Here is a 19,632-nt window from a genome sequence, read left to right on the forward strand (position 1 = left end):
AAGGTGTTAGCTTGGGAAGGAGTTAGCTTGGGAAGGAGTTAGCTTGGGAAGCAGCTAGCTTGGGAAGGAGTTAGCTTGGGAAGGAGTTAGCTTGGGAAGGAGTTAGCTTGGGAAGGTGTTAGCCTGGGAAGGTGTTAGCTTGGGAAGGAGTTAGCTTGGGAAGGAGTTAGCCTGGGAAGGAGTTAGCTTGGGAAGGTGTTAGCTTGGGAAGGAGTTAGCTTGGGAAGGAGTTAGCTTGGGAAGGTGTTATCTTGGGAAGGTGTTATCTTGGGAAGGAGTTAGCTTGGGAAGGAGTTAGCTTTGGAAGGTGTTAGCCTGGGAAGGAGTTAGCTTGGGAAGGAGTTATCTTGGGAAGGAGTTATCTTGGGAAGGTGTTATCTTGGGAAGGTGTTATCTTGGGAAGGAGTTAGCCTGGGAAGGAGTTACCTTGGGAAGGAGTTAGCTTGGGAAGGAGTTAGCCTGGGAAGGTGTTAGCTTGGGAAGGAGTTAGCTTGGGAAGGTGTTAGCTTGGGAAGGAGTTAGGTCGGGATGGAGTTAGTTTGGGAAGGAGTTAGCTTGGGAAGGTGTTAGCTCGGGAAGGAGTTAGCTTGGGAAGGAGTTAGCTCGGGAAGGACTTAGCTTGGGAAGGAGTTAGCCTGGGAAGGAGTTAGGTCGGGAAGGGGTTATCTTGGGAAGGAGTTAGCTCGGGATGGAGTTAGTTTGGGAAGGAGTTAGCTTGGGAAGGAGTTAGCTTGGGAAGGAGTTAGCTTGGGATGGTGTTAGTTTGGGAAGGTTTTAGCTCGGGTTGGAGTTAGTTTGGGAAGGAGTTAGTTTGGGAAGGAGTTAGTTTGGGAAGGAGTTAGCTTGGGATGGTGTTAGCTTGGGAAGGTGTTATCTTGGGAAGGAGTTAGCTTGGGAAGGTGTTATCTTGGGAAGGAGTTAGCTTGGGAAGGTGTTAGCTTGGGAAGGTGATAGCTTGGGAAGGAGTCAGCTTGGGAAGGTGTTAGCTTGGGAAGGTGTTAGCCTGGGAAGGAGTTAGCTTGGGAAGGAGTTAGCTTGGGAAGGTGTTAGCTTGGGACGGTGTTAGCTTGGGAAGGTGTTAGCTTGGGAAGGTGTTAGCCTGGGAAGGAGTCAGCTTGGGAAGGAGTTAGCTTGGGAAGGTGTTAGCCTGGGAAGGTGTTAGCCTGGGACGGTGTTAGCTTGGGAAGGTGTTAGCTTGGGAAGGTGTTAGCTTGGGAAGGTGTTAGCCTGGGAAAGTGTTAGCTCAGTAAGGAGTTAGCTCAGGAAGGAGTTAGCTTGGGAAGGTGTTAGCTTGGGAAGGTGTTAGCTTGGGAAGGAGTTAGCCTGGGAAGGTGTTAGCTTGGGAAGGAGTTATCTTGGGAAGGTGTTAGCTTGGGAAGGTGTTAGCCTGGGAAGGAGTTAGCTTGGGAAGGAGTTATCTTGGGAAGGCGTTAGCTTGGGAAGGAGTTAGCTTGGGAAGGTGTTAGCTTGGGAAGGTGTTAGCCTGGGAAGGTGTTAGCTTGGGAAGGAGTTAGCTTGGGAAGGAGTTAACTTGGGAAGGTGTTAGCCTGGGAAGGTGTTAGCTTGGGAAGGTGCTAGCTTGGGAAGGTGTTAGCCTGGGAAGGTGTTAGCTTGGGAAGGTGTTAGCTTGGGAAGGAGTTAGCTTGGGAAGGAGTTAGCTCGGGATGGAGTTAGCTTGGGAAGGAGTTAGCCTGGGAAGGAGTTAACTTGGGAAGGTGTTAGCCTGGGAAGGAGTTATCTTGGGAAGGTGTTAGCTTGGGAAGGTGTTAGCCTGGGAAGGTGTTAGCTCGGGAAGGTGTTAGCTTGGGAAGGTGTTAGCCTGGGAAGGTGTTAGCTTGGGAAGGTGTTAGCTTGGGAAGGAGTTAGCTTGGGAAGGAGTTAGCTCGGGAAGGAGTTAGCCTGGGAAGGTGTTAGCCTGGGAAGGTGTTAGCTCAGGAAGGTGTTAGCTTGGGAAGGTGTTAGCCTGGGAAGGAGTTAGCTTGGGAAGGAGTTATCTTGGGAAGGTGTTAGCTTGGGAAGGAGTTAGCTCGGGAAGGTGTTAGATTGGGAAGGAGTTAGCCTGGGAAGGTGTTAGCTTGGGAAGGAGTTAGCTTGGGAAGGAGCTGGCTCGGGAAGGTGTTAGTTCGGGAAGGTGTTAGCTCGGGAAGGAGTTAGCTTGGGAAGGAGTTAGCCTGGGAAGGAGTTAGCTTGAGAAGGAGTTAGCTCGGGAAGGTGTTATCTTGGGAAGGAGTTATCTTGGGAAGGAGTTAGCTTGGGAAGGAGTTAGCTTGGGAAGGAGTTAGCTTGGGAAGGTGTTATCTTGGGAAGGTGTTAGCTTGGGAAGGAGTTAGCTTGGGAAGGTGTTAGCTTGGGAAGGAGTTAGCTTGGGAAGGTGTTAGCTTGGGAAGGAGTTAGCTCGGGAAGGAGTTAGCTTGGGAGGGAGTTAGCTCGGGAAGGTGTTATCTTGGGAAGGTGTTAGCTTGGGAAGGAGTTATTTTGGGAAGGTGTTAGCTTGGGAAGGTGTTAGCTTGGGAAGTTGTTAGCTTGGGAAGGTGCTGGATTGGGAAGGAGTTAGCTTGGGAAGGAGTTAGCTTGGGAAGGAGTTAGCCTGGGAAGGAGTTAGCTTGAGAAGGAGTTAGCTCGGGAAGGTGTTATCTTGGGAAGGAGTTATCTTGGGAAGGAGTTAGCTTGGGAAGGAGTTAGCTTGGGAAGGAGTTAGCTTGGGAAGGTGTTATCTTGGGAAGGAGTTAGCTTGGGAAGGTGTTAGCTTGGGAAGGAGTTAGCTTGGGAAGGAGTTAGCTTGGGAAGCAGCTAGCTTGGGAAGGAGTTAGCTTGGGAAGGAGTTAGCTTGGGAAGGAGTTAGCTTGGGAAGGAGTTAGCTTGGGAAGGTGTTAGCCTGGGAAGGAGTTAGCTTGGGAAGGAGTTAGCTTGGGAAGGAGTTAGCTTGGGAAGGTGTTAGCTTGGGAAGGAGTTAGCTTGGGAAGGAGTTAGCTTGGGAAGGAGTTAGCTTGGGATGGTGTTATCTTGGGAAGGTGTTATCTTGGGAAGGAGTTAGCTTGGGAAGGAGTTAGCTTGGGAAGGTGTTAGCCTGGGAAGGAGTTAGCTTGGGAAGGAGTTAGCTTGGGAAGGAGTTAGCTTGGGAAGGTGTTATCTTGGGAAGGTGTTATCTTGGGAAGGAGTTAGCCTGGGAAGGAGTTAGCTTGGGAAGGAGTTAGCTTGGGAAGGTGTTAGCTTGGGAAGGAGTTAGCTTGGGAAGGTGTTAGCCTGGGAAGGTGTTAGCTTGGGAAGGAGTTAGCTTGGGAAGGTGTTAGCTTGGGAAGGAGTTAGGTCGGGATGGAGTTAGTTTGGGAAGGAGTTAGCTTGGGAAGGTGTTAGCTTGGGAAGGAGTTAGCTTGGGAAGGAGTTAGCTTGGGAAGGAGTTAGCTTGGGAAGGAGTTAGCTTGGGAAGGAGTTAGGTCGGGAAGGGGTTATCTTGGGAAGGAGTTAGCTCGGGATGGAGTTAGTTTGGGAAGGAGTTAGCTTGGGAAGGAGTTAGCTTGGGAAGGAGTTAGCTTGGGATGGTGTTAGTTTGGGAAGGTTTTAGCTCGGGTTGGAGTTAGTTTGGGAAGGAGGTAGTTTGGGAAGGAGTTAGCTTGGGAAGGTGTTAGCTTGGGAAGGTGTTATCTTGGGAAGGAGTTAGCTTGGGAAGGTGTTATCTTGGGAAGGAGTTAGCTTGGGAAGGTGTTAGCTTGGGAAGGTGTTAGCTTGGGAAGGAGTCAGCTTGGGAAGGTGTTAGCTCGGGAAGGTGTTAGCTTGGGAAGGTGTTAGCCTGGGAAGGTGTTAGCTTGGGAAGGTGTTAGCTTGGGAAGGAGTTAGCTTGGGAAGGAGTTAGCTCGGGAAGGAGTTAGCCTGGGAAGGTGTTAGCCTGGGAAAGTGTTAGCTCAGGAAGGTGTTAGCTTGGGAACGTGTTAGCCTGGGAAGGAGTTAGCTTGGGAAGGAGTTATCTTGGGAAGGTGTTAGCTTGGGAAGGAGTTAGCTCGGGAAGGTGTTAGATTGGGAAGGAGTTAGCCTGGGAAGGTGTTAGCTTGGGAAGGAGTTAGCTTGGGAAGGAGCTGGCTCGGGAAGGTGTTAGTTCGGGAAGGTGTTAGCTCGGGAAGGAGTTAGCTTGGGAAGGAGTTAGCCTGGGAAGGAGTTAGCTTGAGAAGGAGTTAGCTCGGGAAGGTGTTATCTTGGGAAGGAGTTATCTTGGGAAGGAGTTAGCTTGGGAAGGAGTTAGCTTGGGAAGGCGTTAGCTTGGGAAGGTGTTATCTTGGGAAGGTGTTAGCTTGGGAAGGAGTTAGCTTGGGAAGGTGTTAGCTTGGGAAGGAGTTAGCTTGGGAAGGTGTTAGCTTGGGAAGGAGTTAGCTCGGGAAGGAGTTAGCTTGGGAGGGAGTTAGCTCGGGAAGGTGTTATCTTGGGAAGGTGTTAGCTTGGGAAGGAGTTATTTTGGGAAGGTGTTAGCTTGGGAAGGTGTTAGCTTGGGAAGGTGTTAGCTTGGGAAGGTGCTGGCTTGGGAAGGAGTTAGCTTGGGAAGGAGTTAGCTTGGGAAGGAGTTAGCCTGGGAAGGAGTTAGCTTGAGAAGGAGTTAGCTCGGGAAGGTGTTATCTTGGGAAGGAGTTATCTTGGGAAGGAGTTAGCTTGGGAAGGAGTTAGCTTGGGAAGGAGTTAGCTTGGGAAGGTGTTAGCTTGGGAAGGAGTTAGCTTGGGAAGGTGTTAGCTTGGGAAGGAGTTAGCTTGGGAAGGAGTTAGCTTGGGAAGCAGCTAGCTTGGGAAGGAGTTAGCTTGGGAAGGAGTTAGCTTGGGAAGGAGTTAGCTTGGGAAGGTGTTAGCCTGGGAAGGTGTTAGCTTGGGAAGGAGTTAGCTTGGGAAGGAGTTAGCTTGGGAAGGAGTTAGCTTGGGAAGGTGTTAGCTTGGGAAGGAGTTAGCTTGGGAAGGAGTTAGCTTGGGAAGGAGTTAGCTTGGGATGGTGTTATCTTGGGAAGGTGTTATCTTGGGAAGGAGTTAGCTTGGGAAGGAGTTAGCTTGGAAGGTGTTAGCTCGGGAAGGTGTTAGCTTGGGAAGGTGTTAGCCTGGGAAGGTGTTAGCTTGGGAAGGTGTTAGCTTGGGAAGGAGTTAGCTTGGGAAGGAGTTAGCTCGGGAAGGAGTTAGCCTGGGAAGGTGTTAGCCTGGGAAAGTGTTAGCTCAGGAAGGTGTTAGCTTGGGAAGGTGTTAGCCTGGGAAGGAGTTAGCTTGGGAAGGAGTTATCTTGGGAAGGTGTTAGCTTGGGAAGGAGTTAGCTCGGGAAGGTGTTAGATTGGGAAGGAGTTAGCCTGGGAAGGTGTTAGCTTGGGAAGGAGTTAGCTTGGGAAGGAGCTGGCTCGGGAAGGTGTTAGTTCGGGAAGGTGTTAGCTCGGGAAGGAGTTAGCTTGGGAAGGAGTTAGCCTGGGAAGGAGTTAGCTTGAGAAGGAGTTAGCTCGGGAAGGTGTTATCTTGGGAAGGAGTTATCTTGGGAAGGAGTTAGCTTGGGAAGGAGTTAGCTTGGGAAGGAGTTAGCTTGGGAAGGTGTTATCTTGGGAAGGTGTTAGCTTGGGAAGGAGTTAGCTTGGGAAGGTGTTAGCTTGGGAAGGAGTTAGCTTGGGAAGGTGTTAGCTTGGGAAGGAGTTAGCTCGGGAAGGAGTTAGCTTGGGAGGGAGTTAGCTCGGGAAGGTGTTATCTTGGGAAGGTGTTAGCTTGGGAAGGAGTTATTTTGGGAAGGTGTTAGCTTGGGAAGGTGTTAGCTTGGGAAGGTGTTAGCTTGGGAAGGTGCTGGCTTGGGAAGGAGTTAGCTTGGGAAGGAGTTAGCTTGGGAAGGAGTTAGCCTGGGAAGGAGTTAGCTTGAGAAGGAGTTAGCTCGGGAAGGTGTTATCTTGGGAAGGAGTTATCTTGGGAAGGAGTTAGCTTGGGAAGGAGTTAGCTTGGGAAGGAGTTAGCTTGGGAAGGTGTTAGCTTGGGAAGGAGTTAGCTTGGGAAGGTGTTAGCTTGGGAAGGAGTTAGCTTGGGAAGGAGTTAGCTTGGGAAGGAGTTAGCTTGGGAAGGAGTTAGCTTGGGAAGGAGTTAGCCTGGGAAGGAGTTAGCTTGAGAAGGAGTTAGCTCGGGAAGGTGTTATCTTGGGAAGGAGTTATCTTGGGAAGGAGTTAGCTTGGGAAGGTGTTAGCTTGGGAAGGAGTTAGCTTGGGAAGGTGTTAGCTTGGGAAGGAGTTAGCTTGGGAAGGAGTTAGCTTGGGAAGGTGTTAGCTTGGGAAGGAGTTAGCTCGGGAAGGTGTTAGATTGGGAAGGAGTTAGCCTGGGAAGGTGTTAGCTTGGGAAGGAGTTAGCTTGGGAAGGAGCTGGCTCGGGAAGGTGTTAGTTCGGGAAGGTGTTAGCTCGGGAAGGAGTTAGCTTGGGAAGGAGTTAGCCTGGGAAGGAGTTAGCTTGAGAAGGAGTTAGCTCGGGAAGGTGTTATCTTGGGAAGGAGTTATCTTGGGAAGGAGTTAGCTTGGGAAGGAGTTAGCTTGGGAAGGAGTTAGCTTGGGAAGGTGTTATCTTGGGAAGGTGTTAGCTTGGGAAGGAGTTAGCTTGGGAAGGTGTTAGCTTGGGAAGGAGTTAGCTTGGGAAGGTGTTAGCTTGGGAAGGAGTTAGCTCGGGAAGGAGTTAGCTTGGGAGGGAGTTAGCTCGGGAAGGTGTTATCTTGGGAAGGTGTTAGCTTGGGAAGGAGTTATTTTGGGAAGGTGTTAGCTTGGGAAGGTGTTAGCTTGGGAAGGTGTTAGCTTGGGAAGGTGCTGGATTGGGAAGGAGTTAGCTTGGGAAGGAGTTAGCTTGGGAAGGAGTTAGCCTGGGAAGGAGTTAGCTTGAGAAGGAGTTAGCTCGGGAAGGTGTTATCTTGGGAAGGAGTTATCTTGGGAAGGAGTTAGCTTGGGAAGGAGTTAGCTTGGGAAGGAGTTAGCTTGGGAAGGTGTTATCTTGGGAAGGAGTTAGCTTGGGAAGGTGTTAGCTTGGGAAGGAGTTAGCTTGGGAAGGAGTTAGCTTGGGAAGGAGCTAGCTTGGGAAGGAGTTAGCTTGGGAAGGAGTTAGCTTGGGAAGGAGTTAGCTTGGGAAGGAGTTAGCTTGGGAAGGTGTTAGCCTGGGAAGGAGTTAGCTTGGGAAGGAGTTAGCCTGGGAAGGAGTTAGCTTGGGAAGGTGTTAGCTTGGGAAGGAGTTAGCTTGGGAAGGAGTTAGCTTGGGAAGGAGTTAGCTTGGGATGGTGTTATCTTGGGAAGGTGTTATCTTGGGAAGGAGTTAGCTTGGGAAGGAGTTAGCTTTGGAAGGTGTTAGCCTGGGAAGGAGTTAGCTTGGGAAGGAGTTAGCTTGGGAAGGAGTTAGCTTGGGAAGGTGTTATCTTGGGAAGGTGTTATCTTGGGAAGGAGTTAGCCTGGGAAGGAGTTAGCTTGGGAAGGAGTTAGCTTGGGAAGGTGTTAGCTTGGGAAGGAGTTAGCTTGGGAAGGTGTTAGCTTGGGAAGGTGTTAGCTTGGGAAGGAGTTAGCTTGGGAAGGTGTTAGCTTGGGAAGGAGTTAGGTCGGGATGGAGTTAGTTTGGGAAGGAGTTAGCTTGGGAAGGTGTTAGCTCGGGAAGGAGTTAGCTTGGGAAGGAGTTAGCTTGGGAAGGTGTTAGCTTGGGAAGGAGTTAGCCTGGGAAGGAGTTAGGTCGGGAAGGGGTTATCTTGGGAAGGAGTTAGCTCGGGATGGAGTTAGTTTGGGAAGGAGTTAGCTTGGGAAGGAGTTAGCTTGGGAAGGAGTTAGCTTGGGATGGTGTTAGTTTGGGAAGGTTTTAGCTCGGGTTGGAGTTAGTTTGGGAAGGAGGTAGTTTGGGAAGGAGTTAGCTTGGGAAGGTGTTAGCTTGGGAAGGTGTTATCTTGGGAAGGAGTTAGCTTGGGAAGGTGTTATCTTGGGAAGGAGTTAGCTTGGGAAGGTGTTAGCTTGGGAAGGTGTTAGCTTGGGAAGGAGTCAGCTTGGGAAGGTGTTAGCTCGGGAAGGTGTTAGCTTGGGAAGGTGTTAGCCTGGGAAGGTGTTAGCTTGGGAAGGTGTTAGCTTGGGAAGGAGTTAGCTTGGGAAGGAGTTAGCTCGGGAAGGAGTTAGCCTGGGAAGGTGTTAGCCTGGGAAAGTGTTAGCTCAGGAAGGTGTTAGCTTGGGAACGTGTTAGCCTGGGAAGGAGTTAGCTTGGGAAGGAGTTATCTTGGGAAGGTGTTAGCTTGGGAAGGAGTTAGCTCGGGAAGGTGTTAGATTGGGAAGGAGTTAGCCTGGGAAGGTGTTAGCTTGGGAAGGAGTTAGCTTGGGAAGGAGCTGGCTCGGGAAGGTGTTAGTTCGGGAAGGAGTTAGCTCGGGAAGGAGTTAGCTTGGGAAGGAGTTAGCTTGGGAAGGAGTTAGCTTGAGAAGGAGTTAGCTCGGGAAGGTGTTATCTTGGGAAGGAGTTATCTTGGGAAGGAGTTAGCTTGGGAAGGAGTTAGCTTGGGAAGGCGTTAGCTTGGGAAGGTGTTAGCTTGGGAAGGTGTTAGCTTGGGAAGGAGTTAGCTTGGGAAGGTGTTAGCTTGGGAAGGAGTTAGCTTGGGAAGGTGTTAGCTTGGGAAGGAGTTAGCTCGGGAAGGAGTTAGCTTGGGAGGGAGTTAGCTCGGGAAGGTGTTATCTTGGGAAGGTGTTAGCTTGGGAAGGAGTTATTTTGGGAAGGTGTTAGCTTGGGAAGGTGTTAGCTTGGGAAGGTGTTAGCTTGGGAAGGTGTTAGCTTGGGAAGGTGTTAGCTTGGGAAGGAGTTAGCTTGGGAAGGAGTTAGCTTGGGAAGGAGTTAGCTTGAGAAGGAGTTAGCTCGGGAAGGTGTTATCTTGGGAAGGAGTTATCTTGGGAAGGAGTTAGCTTGGGAAGGAGTTAGCTTGGGAAGGAGTTAGCTTGGGAAGGTGTTAGCTTGGGAAGGAGTTAGCTTGGGAAGGTGTTAGCTTGGGAAGGAGTTAGCTTGGGAAGGAGTTAGCTTGGGAAGCAGCTAGCTTGGGAAGGAGTTAGCTTGGGAAGGAGTTAGCTTGGGAAGGAGTTAGCTTGGGAAGGTGTTAGCCTGGGAAGGTGTTAGCTTGGGAAGGAGTTAGCTTGGGAAGGAGTTAGCCTGGGAAGGAGTTAGCTTGGGAAGGTGTTAGCTTGGGAAGGAGTTAGCTTGGGAAGGAGTTAGCTTGGGAAGGAGTTAGCTTGGGATGGTGTTATCTTGGGAAGGTGTTATCTTGGGAAGGAGTTAGCTTGGGAAGGAGTTAGCTTTGGAAGGTGTTAGCTCGGGAAGGTGTTAGCTTGGGAAGGTGTTAGCCTGGGAAGGTGTTAGCTTGGGAAGGTGTTAGCTTGGGAAGGAGTTAGCTTGGGAAGGAGTTAGCTCGGGAAGGAGTTAGCCTGGGAAGGTGTTAGCCTGGGAAAGTGTTAGCTCAGGAAGGTGTTAGCTTGGGAAGGTGTTAGCCTGGGAAGGAGTTAGCTTGGGAAGGAGTTATCTTGGGAAGGTGTTAGCTTGGGAAGGAGTTCGCTCGGGAAGGTGTTAGATTGGGAAGGAGTTAGCCTGGGAAGGTGTTAGCTTGGGAAGGAGTTAGCTTGGGAAGGAGCTGGCTCGGGAAGGTGTTAGTTCGGGAAGGTGTTAGCTCGGGAAGGAGTTAGCTTGGGAAGGAGTTAGCCTGGGAAGGAGTTAGCTTGAGAAGGAGTTAGCTCGGGAAGGTGTTATCTTGGGAAGGAGTTATCTTGGGAAGGAGTTAGCTTGGGAAGGAGTTAGCTTGGGAAGGAGTTAGCTTGGGAAGGTGTTATCTTGGGAAGGTGTTAGCTTGGGAAGGAGTTAGCTTGGGAAGGTGTTAGCTTGGGAAGGAGTTAGCTTGGGAAGGTGTTAGCTTGGGAAGGAGTTAGCTCGGGAAGGAGTTAGCTTGGGAGGGAGTTAGCTCGGGAAGGTGTTATCTTGGGAAGGTGTTAGCTTGGGAAGGAGTTATTTTGGGAAGGTGTTAGCTTGGGAAGGTGTTAGCTTGGGAAGGTGTTAGCTTGGGAAGGTGCTGGCTTGGGAAGGAGTTAGCTTGGGAAGGAGTTAGCTTGGGAAGGAGTTAGCCTGGGAAGGAGTTAGCTTGAGAAGGAGTTAGCTCGGGAAGGTGTTATCTTGGGAAGGAGTTATCTTGGGAAGGAGTTAGCTTGGGAAGGAGTTAGCTTGGGAAGGAGTTAGCTTGGGAAGGTGTTAGCTTGGGAAGGAGTTAGCTTGGGAAGGTGTTAGCTTGGGAAGGAGTTAGCTTGGGAAGGAGTTAGCTTGGGAAGGAGTTAGCTTGGGAAGGAGTTAGCTTGGGAAGGAGTTAGCTTGGGAAGGTGTTAGCCTGGGAAGGTGTTAGCTTGGGAAGGAGTTAGCTTGGGAAGGAGTTAGCCTGGGAAGGAGTTAGCTTGGGAAGGTGTTATCTTGGGAAGGAGTTAGCTTGGGAAGGAGTTAGCTTGGGAAGGAGTTAGCTTGGGATGGTGTTATCTTGGGAAGGTGTTATCTTGGGAAGGAGTTAGCTTGGGAAGGAGTTAGCTTTGGAAGGTGTTAGCCTGGGAAGGAGTTAGCTTGGGAAGGAGTTAGCTTGGGAAGGAGTTAGCTTGGGAAGGTGTTATCTTGGGAAGGTGTTATCTTGGGAAGGAGTTAGCCTGGGAAGGAGTTAGCTTGGGAAGGAGTTAGCTTGGGAAGGTGTTAGCTTGGGAAGGAGTTAGCTTGGGAAGGTGTTAGCCTGGGAAGGTGTTAGCTTGGGAAGGAGTTAGCTTGGGAAGGTGTTAGCTTGGGAAGGAGTTAGGTCGGGATGGAGTTAGTTTGGGAAGGAGTTAGCTTGGGAAGGTGTTAGCTCGGGAAGGAGTTAGCTTGGGAAGGAGTTAGCTCGGGAAGGACTTAGCTTGGGAAGGAGTTAGCCTGGGAAGGAGTTAGGTCGGGAAGGGGTTATCTTGGGAAGGAGTTAGCTCGGGATGGAGTTAGTTTGGGAAGGAGTTAGCTTGGGAAGGAGTTAGCTTGGGAAGGAGTTAGCTTGGGATGGTGTTAGTTTGGGAAGGTTTTAGCTCGGGTTGGAGTTAGTTTGGGAAGGAGTTAGTTTGGGAAGGAGTTAGCTTGGGAAGGTGTTAGCTTGGGAAGGTGTTATCTTGGGAAGGAGTTAGCTTGGGAAGGTGTTATCTTGGGAGGAGTTAGCTTGGGAAGGTGTTAGCTTGGGAAGGTGTTAGCTTGGGAAGGAGTCAGCTTGGGAAGGTGTTAGCTCGGGAAGGTGTTAGCTTGGGAAGGTGTTAGCCTGGGAAGGTGTTAGCTTGGGAAGGTGTTAGCTTGGGAAGGAGTTAGCTTGGGAAGGAGTTAGCTCGGGAAGGAGTTAGCCTGGGAAGGTGTTAGCCTGGGAAAGTGTTAGCTCAGGAAGGTGTTAGCTTGGGAAGGTGTTAGCCTGGGAAGGAGTTAGCTTGGGAAGGAGTTATCTTGGGAAGGTGTTAGCTTGGGAAGGAGTTAGCTCGGGAAGGTGTTAGATTGGGAAGGAGTTAGCCTGGGAAGGTGTTAGCTTGGGAAGGAGTTAGCTTGGGAAGGAGCTGGCTCGGGAAGGTGTTAGTTCGGGAAGGTGTTAGCTCGGGAAGGAGTTAGCTTGGGAAGGAGTTAGCCTGGGAAGGAGTTAGCTTGAGAAGGAGTTAGCTCGGGAAGGTGTTATCTTGGGAAGGAGTTATCTTGGGAAGGAGTTAGCTTGGGAAGGAGTTAGCTTGGGAAGGCGTTAGCTTGGGAAGGTGTTATCTTGGGAAGGTGTTAGCTTGGGAAGGAGTTAGCTTGGGAAGGTGTTAGCTTGGGAAGGAGTTAGCTTGGGAAGGTGTTAGCTTGGGAAGGAGTTAGCTTGGGAAGGAGTTAGCTTGGGAGGGAGTTAGCTCGGGAAGGTGTTATCTTGGGAAGGTGTTAGCTTGGGAAGGAGTTATTTTGGGAAGGTGTTAGCTTGGGAAGGTGTTAGCTTGGGAAGGTGTTAGCTTGGGAAGGTGCTGGCTTGGGAAGGAGTTAGCTTGGGAAGGAGTTAGCTTGGGAAGGAGTTAGCCTGGGAAGGAGTTAGCTTGAGAAGGAGTTAGCTCGGGAAGGTGTTATCTTGGGAAGGAGTTATCTTGGGAAGGAGTTAGCTTGGGAAGGTGTTAGCTTGGGAAGGAGTTAGCTTGGGAAGGTGTTAGCTTGGGAAGGAGTTAGCTTGGGAAGGAGTTAGCTTGGGAAGCAGCTAGCTTGGGAAGGAGTTAGCTTGGGAAGGAGTTAGCTTGGGAAGGAGTTAGCTTGGGAAGGTGTTAGCCTGGGAAGGTGTTAGCTTGGGAAGGAGTTAGCTTGGGAAGGAGTTAGCCTGGGAAGGAGTTAGCTTGGGAAGGTGTTAGCTTGGGAAGGAGTTAGCTTGGGAAGGAGTTAGCTTGGGAAGGAGTTAGCTTGGGATGGTGTTATCTTGGGAAGGTGTTATCTTGGGAAGGAGTTAGCTTGGGAAGGAGTTAGCTTTGGAAGGTGTTAGCCTGGGAAGGAGTTAGCTTGGGAAGGAGTTAGCTTGGGAAGGAGTTAGCTTGGGAAGGTGTTATCTTGGGAAGGTGTTATCTTGGGAAGGAGTTAGCCTGGGAAGGAGTTAGCTTGGGAAGGAGTTAGCTTGGGAAGGTGTTAGCTTGGGAAGGAGTTAGCTTGGGAAGGTGTTAGCCTGGGAAGGTGTTAGCTTGGGAAGGAGTTAGCTTGGGAAGGTGTTAGCTTGGGAAGGAGTTAGGTCGGGATGGAGTTAGTTTGGGAAGGAGTTAGCTTGGGAAGGTGTTAGCTCGGGAAGGAGTTAGCTTGGGAAGGAGTTAGCTCGGGAAGGACTTAGCTTGGGAAGGAGTTAGCCTGGGAAGGAGTTAGGTCGGGAAGGGGTTATCTTGGGAAGGAGTTAGCTCGGGATGGAGTTAGTTTGGGAAGGAGTTAGCTTGGGAAGGAGTTAGCTTGGGAAGGAGTTAGCTTGGGATGGTGTTAGTTTGGGAAGGTTTTAGCTCGGGTTGGAGTTAGTTTGGGAAGGAGTTAGTTTGGGAAGGAGTTAGCTTGGGAAGGTGTTAGCTTGGGAAGGTGTTATCTTGGGAAGGAGTTAGCTTGGGAAGGTGTTATCTTGGGAAGGAGTTAGCTTGGGAAGGTGTTAGCTTGGGAAGGTGTTAGCTTGGGAAGGAGTCAGCTTGGGAAGGTGTTAGCTTGGGAAGGTGTTAGCCTGGGAAGGTGTTAGCTTGGGAAGGTGTTAGCTTGGGAAGGTGTTTGCCTGGGAAGGTGTTAGCTTGGGAAGGTGTTAGCCTGGGAAGGTGTTAGCTTGGGAAGGTGTTAGCTTGGGAAGGTGTTTGCCTGGGAAGGTGTTAGCTTGGGAAGGTGTTAGCTTGGGAAGGAGTTAGCTTGGGAAGGTGTTAGCTTGGGAAGGAGTTAGCTTGGGAAGGTGTTAGCTTGGGAAGGTGTTAGCTTGGGAAGGAGTTAGCTTGGGAAGGTGTTAGCTTGGGAAGGTGTTAGCTTGGGAAGGAGTTAGCTTGGGAAGGTGTTAGCTTGGGAAGGTGTTAGCTCAGGAAGGAGTTAACTCAGGAAGGAATTAGCTCAGGAAGGTGTTAGCTTGGGAAGGTGTTAGCCTGGGACGGTGTTAGCTTGGGAAGGTGTTAGCTTGGGAAGGAGTTAGCTCAGGAAGGAGTTAGCTTGGGAAGGTGTTAGCCTGGGAAGGAGTTAGCTTGGGAAGGAGTTAGCTTGGGAAGGTGTTAGCTTGGGAAGGTGTTAGCTTGGGAAGGAGTTAGCTTGGGAAGGAGTTAGCCTGGGAAGGAGTTAGCTTGGGAAGGTGTTAGCTTGGGAAGGTGTTAGCTTGGGAAGGAGTTAGCTTGGGAAGGTGTTAGCTTGGGAAGGTGTTAGCCTGGGAAGGTGTTAGCTTGGGAAGGAGTTAGCTTGGGAAGGTTTTATCTTGGGAAGGAGTTAGCTTGGGAAGGTGTTAGCTTGGGAAGGTGTTAGCTTGGGAAGGAGTCAGCTTGGGAAGGTGTTAGCTTGGGAAGGTGTTAGCCTGGGAAGGTGTTAGCTTGGGAAGGTGTTAGCTTGGGAAGGTGTTAGCCTGGGAAGGTGTTAGCTTGGGAAGGTGTTAGCTTGGGAAGGAGTTAGCCTGGGAAGGAGTTAACTTGGGAAGGTGTTAGCCTGGGAAGGAGTTATCTTGGGAAGGTGTTAGCTTGGGAAGGTGTTAGCTCGGGAAGGTGTTAGCCTGGGAAGGAGTTAGCTCGGGAATCTGTTAGCTCAGGAAGCAGTTAGCTCTCAGCCATGGCTCAGTTTTTTACACTTTTGTCTGTGACTTAAAAGGTTGTGTGCTTAAATTGTCTCTGCAGAGGCTGTGGTGTATAATCCAAGCTGATTATCCGACAGACTGTGAGGATTCCACCACGATATATAGTGAAATTTCAAATGACTAACTGCCTGGAGTCGAAAATCTTAGAAGAAACCATTGTTGTAAAAACCCATCTGATTTAGGAATCCTTTAGGGAAGGAAATCTGCCGTCCTTACCCGGTCTGACCTACATGTAACTCCTGATCCACAGCAACTTGCTTGACTCTTAACTGCCCTCTGAAATGGCCGAGCCAACCACTCAATTCATGGGCAATTAGGGATGGGCAAAGCCCAAAATCCCTATTATGAATGAATAAAAGAAATGTCATAATCAATGTAGTAGTGAGGGAGCATTTTAGTGATAGCGATCACAACACAGTGCAGTTCAAGTTTGTTCTGGACAAGGAAAGAAATGACCTGCAAAAGATATTTATGGTTGGGGCAAGGCAGATTTGACTAAAATGCGGCAGGATTTGGTCAAGGTTGACTGGGAACAGCTTCTTGCGGGGAAAATCTACAGCGGAGCAGCGGAGGGAATTCAAAAAGGAAATGGGGAGGGTGCAGGTCCAACATATTCCCGATGGGGGGAAATGTAGGAGCAAACGTTCAGGGGACCTGGATGGTTGAGAAAATCCAGGACCCGAATAAGGAGGAAGAGAAAGGCTTTTGGCAAATCCAAAGGGGAAATTCAGCTGCAGCCCGAGAGGAAGATAGCAAGTGTGAGAGGGAACTGGTTAGAACCCTGGAGGAGGCCCAAGAATCTGCAACATCGTAGTTCCTGTGGCCTCACCTGAGTACGATTCACCTAGATGAGGGGGCAGGTCTACCCCCCCCCCCCCTTTTCTAAGACTGCTGGGATATAAATACCCTGGTCCGGGTTTGGACCGGGCACAGGAGACCCTTCAGGGAGTAGGAGGAGTGTATGGTAAGGAGAATAAAACCAAACCTTTCTACAGTCATCGCTTCCGCCTGCCTGAGAATCTACAGAACTTAAGAAAGCAATTAGAAGAGAAAAAAGGGACCATGAAAAAGGACTTGCAAATAAGATTAAGGTGAACCTTAAATAATTCTCTAATACATTTGAGGGAAGAGGTTAACCCCCTCCAGTTTCTCCCGCTCCCTGTGGTTATGGGCGGCCTTCTCCTGGGGTTGGTGGAGGAGGGGGTGGAGGAAAGGGGGGGGGGGGGGGGGGGGGGGGCACATAAAACGTACAGTGTTAGACAATCCGATACATGCAGCCCTGGGGTGGTTAGCTGGTGGCTTCACTGGAATGGGCACACGGCCAAAGGGGGGGGCGCTTTGGTGCCGGCACGTGATGCAGGGTGGGGATTCAGCCGCTCTCTTGGCGGTGGTGGGGGGGTGGGGTTACGGGTGTGTGGGACGGGGGTTGGTGCCTGGGGCATTATGCTGCCTACTCACCCTGGCCGCTCTGAGGAGGTTGTGCAGTTTTTCCAATTAAGGGACAAATTACGTGGCCAATCGACCTAACCTGCAGATCTTTGGGGTGTGGGGGCGAAACCCACGCAGACACGGGGAGAATGTGCAAACTCCACACGGACAGTGACCCAGAGCCGGGATTCGAACCCGGGTCCTCAGCGCCGGAGTCCCAGTGCTAACCACAGCGCCTCGTGCCGCGACCTGGGCGTGCAGTTTTTTACAGCACTGCTGGCTGGTCCAGATGGTGTTGCTCGTGGCGCTGACCACCTGTGCCCAGGCACGGTGAACGGCGGAGGCTGGCAGGCTGTCAACCTCCTTCCCGGGCCGGGGCACATGGTGGCCTGCCTCTCCCCCCCCCCCCCCCCCACCCCCTCCACCCCCACCACGTCCAGGAGGGTCTCCAGCTCGGCTTCGGTGAATCGTGGAGCCGCTCTCCCTGCTGCCGTCCTGTTGGCTGGGGATGGTGTGCGTGTGGGGAGTGCAGTGTGTATCCGCGGCTGCAGCTTGTCTGCCTCCTCAGTCCCAATCCCGAATCCGGAGAATCCGGCACCATTTCTCATTGGAATGGATTATGTTCCACATGGGTCTGGTGCGAGCCCCTGAATGGTTGCTGCATTGGTACAACTGCGGCACTGGTTTTGCTGTCGTGGAACTCCACGAATCCTGCGTCGGCGGCTACACTCCGTCTGAGGAACAGAGAATCCCGCCGCGGGTCCTTTTCTCTGACAACAAGTTGAGCTGAGGCCACCGTGTTGTGTACATTGTCGGGGGAATCTTTGTACAGACAGGAATGCTTGTTGAGAGACTAGGCCCCGTTCCCTCAATGTTGCTGACCTGACCAACAGTTCATGTGGCCAGGACTCGGTTTATAATTTTGGGATTTTCTTTTCTGGGAAGCCATATGGAATCACTTCAGTGGACTCAGGAGCTGAGGAATGCGGACGATAGTGTTCCCACACAGAAATGATCTCATGGAAAATCAAATTCCTTCTGTGTGCAGTCACTGCCCGGCTCCTCGGAGTTCCTGTACTCCCCCATTCCCGAGGAAACTGTGCTCCAGTCATCTAACTGAGCAGACAGGCGAGAGACTGAACTTTTTCGTCAGCCAAAACCCCGTGGGTGGCACTCCAGCCTCAGTATCAGAAAGTTAAAAAAAAATTTAGAGTACCCAATTTATTTTTCCAGTTGAGGGACAATTTAGCGTGGCCAATCCACCTACCCTGCACATCTTTGGGGTGTGGGGGCGAAACCCACGCAGACACGGGGAGAATGTGCAAACTCCACACGGACAGTGACCCCCAGAGCCGGGATCGAACCTGGGACCTCGGCGCCGTGAGGCAGCAGGGCTAACCCACTGCGCCACCGTGCTGCCCTCAGTATCAGAAGGTTGCGGGGTGGAAATCTCACTCCAGGAGGTACTCCAGCACAATGCTGAGGGTGTAAAGTAAGTAAAGTCACCATTGTCCCAGGTGACCACAGGCTGTTTCCCCTGTGAGGGGGGAGAGCTGACTGGTGGGGATTTAACCTGAGGGTCACCACACCTCAGGCGAGGGGCAGGGTTGAGAAGGTGAGGCCTTCACGAATAAGCTCAGCCGGAACGGGAATTGAACCCGCTCTGCTGGCCTTGCGCTGCATCATGAACCAGCTGTCCAGCCAACTGACCTAAAATGGTCGCCTTTTAGTTCCGATGCCAAAACCGAGGACTGTCTCTCCTCACAACGTAGATGTATAAAACCCCATAGTTAATATTTTCTAAAAGCTCAGTTGTCTGGACAGCTGGTATGGTGCCTTCTCAAGCCTGTCCCTCAGGTTAAATCCCCACCAGTTAGCTCTGTCCCTCAAAGGGGGAAGCAGCCTGCGGGATTATGGATACTTGACTTTATTTGCAAAAAGGAGCAGGGGAGTGTTCCCTTGTGCCTTGGTCAATATTTACCCCTCAACAAAGAGATGACCTGGTCATTGTCACATTTTGTTTGAGGGGCCTTGCTGCGTGTAAATTGTCCAAAACATTTCCCACATTCCAACACTTTGAAAATTCTTCATTGGCCGCGGTTCTACGGCCTTGTTGCGCTCGAGCGAGTGCGTAACGGTGAATAGCAGAAGAGGCCGAAAACACGAACCGCGGCATCGCCAAACAGTGTGCGATGTAACCGGCCCGCGAAATCGGGATCTCGCCGGAGCGAGGTGAGAAACCAATTATCACCACTTAAACTCTATTTCCATACAATTAATGGGAGCCACCCTGATGGAACCATCAATTCACTAGACATGTGCTTTAAGATATGAACAGTGGTTTTAATCTACTTACAACAGAGCCAGCCTGTTCCGCGTTGAACTCTCGATGAACTGAACGACTGGCTCTGAGCATTGGTATTTATACAGCAGTCCAGGGGGAGGAGTCGTGGGCGGAGCCAAGTGTGGAGCCCTGTACAAACTCCTAAGCATTCCCAGTGCTACTCCCCCTAGTGGTCGGGCAACGCAACTGCGCTTACAAATGCATGGTCCCATGTATGTACAATACAGTGTGAATTACGGAGTTACATTCACCACACACCCCATATCCAACAGCCTCCTGTCATTCAGCGGCCTCCCCAGCAAGCGGTCACCCTAACTCCGATTAGTGCTCCTTTAGAAAACCGTGAACCTGGCGGAAGGGCTTCTGTGGGGAACCGAGGAGGTGAGTGGCCATTTTTACTCACAGGCAAAGAGCTCAGTGGTGCTGGGCTTGCCACCCCCAGTGCTCGGCAGGGGGTAGGGGACCCTCGGCTGGGGGTGGGGAACCTCCGCATGGGTGGGCCGTATGGAAGGGTGGGGGCAGCCGCCAACATGCCAACCTGTGGATTGTATTTACCCGTACCGGGGGGCAACCATTATCCCTGCCCGTTTACCCACCGACGACCCATGACCCCAACAGGCTGCCGAAGCCTCCGGCCGTACAGCTGAAGGGTATCGCTAACAGAGAATTGGCAATCGTGGTTTAGTGAGCACTGCACACAACCCCCTCAAGTAGATTCCCATGGATGGGTGGGCCATGTAGCATGTGGGAGTCATTGCCTGGCATCCCAATCACACCTTGATGCCTGGGCAGTGTACCCGCACAGCGCGGGAGGCAACACCACGCACCCGCCGCAGCCAACCTCCGAACACCCAGGGGATGGGACACAACTCTGGGGACATGTCCACGGCTGGAGGGTGGGTGAGCGCTACGGGGAGGGGGCGAGATTACGGGGAGGGGCGAGATGCCTGGAGAGATGGGCCAAGGGATCGGCCCGCATTGAGGAAGAAAGTGACAGAGGCATCATATTAGCTGTGCACAAAGGTGTTTATCGTGTATAACAATTCCCCATTCTCCTGATGGTGCTGCCCCCCCCCCCCCCCCCCCCACCCCCTAGCCCCCTACCTACCCCCTCTCCCCTCCCCTGGTGCCCTCAGTGATTCTCAATGTGCTTGGCCCTCCTAGCTCTACCGCTACATCTAGGTGTGTCCCCAGGGTGCATATCAGAGATGGAGGAGTCCTGTGGTCTTTGATGCCCCTGGCGGGGGCCGAAGGGCCTCAGCTCACTTGTCGATGGCACATGCACAGCCGTGAAAGGATCAAGAACGAGAAGGCACAGATTGAAAGTGATTAGTAAAAGAAGCAAAAACGACATGAAGAAAACGTTTTCACACAGCGCATGGTTAATGTTTGGAGTGCGCCACTTCAGAGCGGGGTGGAAGCAGGTTCAATCGAGACTTTCAAAAGGGAAATATACTGTATTCTGCAAGGGAGGAATGTGCAGGGTTACGGGGAGAAGGCAGGGCAATGAAACAAGGTGGATTGCTTATTCAGAGAGCTAGTGCAGACACGATGGGCTGAATGGCCTCCTTCTGCACCATAACAGTTCTGTGAC

The 19,632-nt window shown here is 51.3% G+C and overlaps 1 protein-coding gene across 1 annotated transcript in view; it reads left to right on the top strand.

Annotated features, from left to right (window-relative positions):
• Positions 1–19,632, top strand: part of loxl3b (lysyl oxidase-like 3b) — a 145,073-nt gene that overhangs the window by 45,527 nt on the left and 79,914 nt on the right. The window lies entirely within an intron of this gene.

The sequence above is a fragment of the Scyliorhinus canicula genome, chromosome 3 (assembly GCF_902713615.1).
Source record: "Scyliorhinus canicula chromosome 3, sScyCan1.1, whole genome shotgun sequence".
Taxonomy (NCBI): domain Eukaryota; kingdom Metazoa; phylum Chordata; class Chondrichthyes; order Carcharhiniformes; family Scyliorhinidae; genus Scyliorhinus; species Scyliorhinus canicula.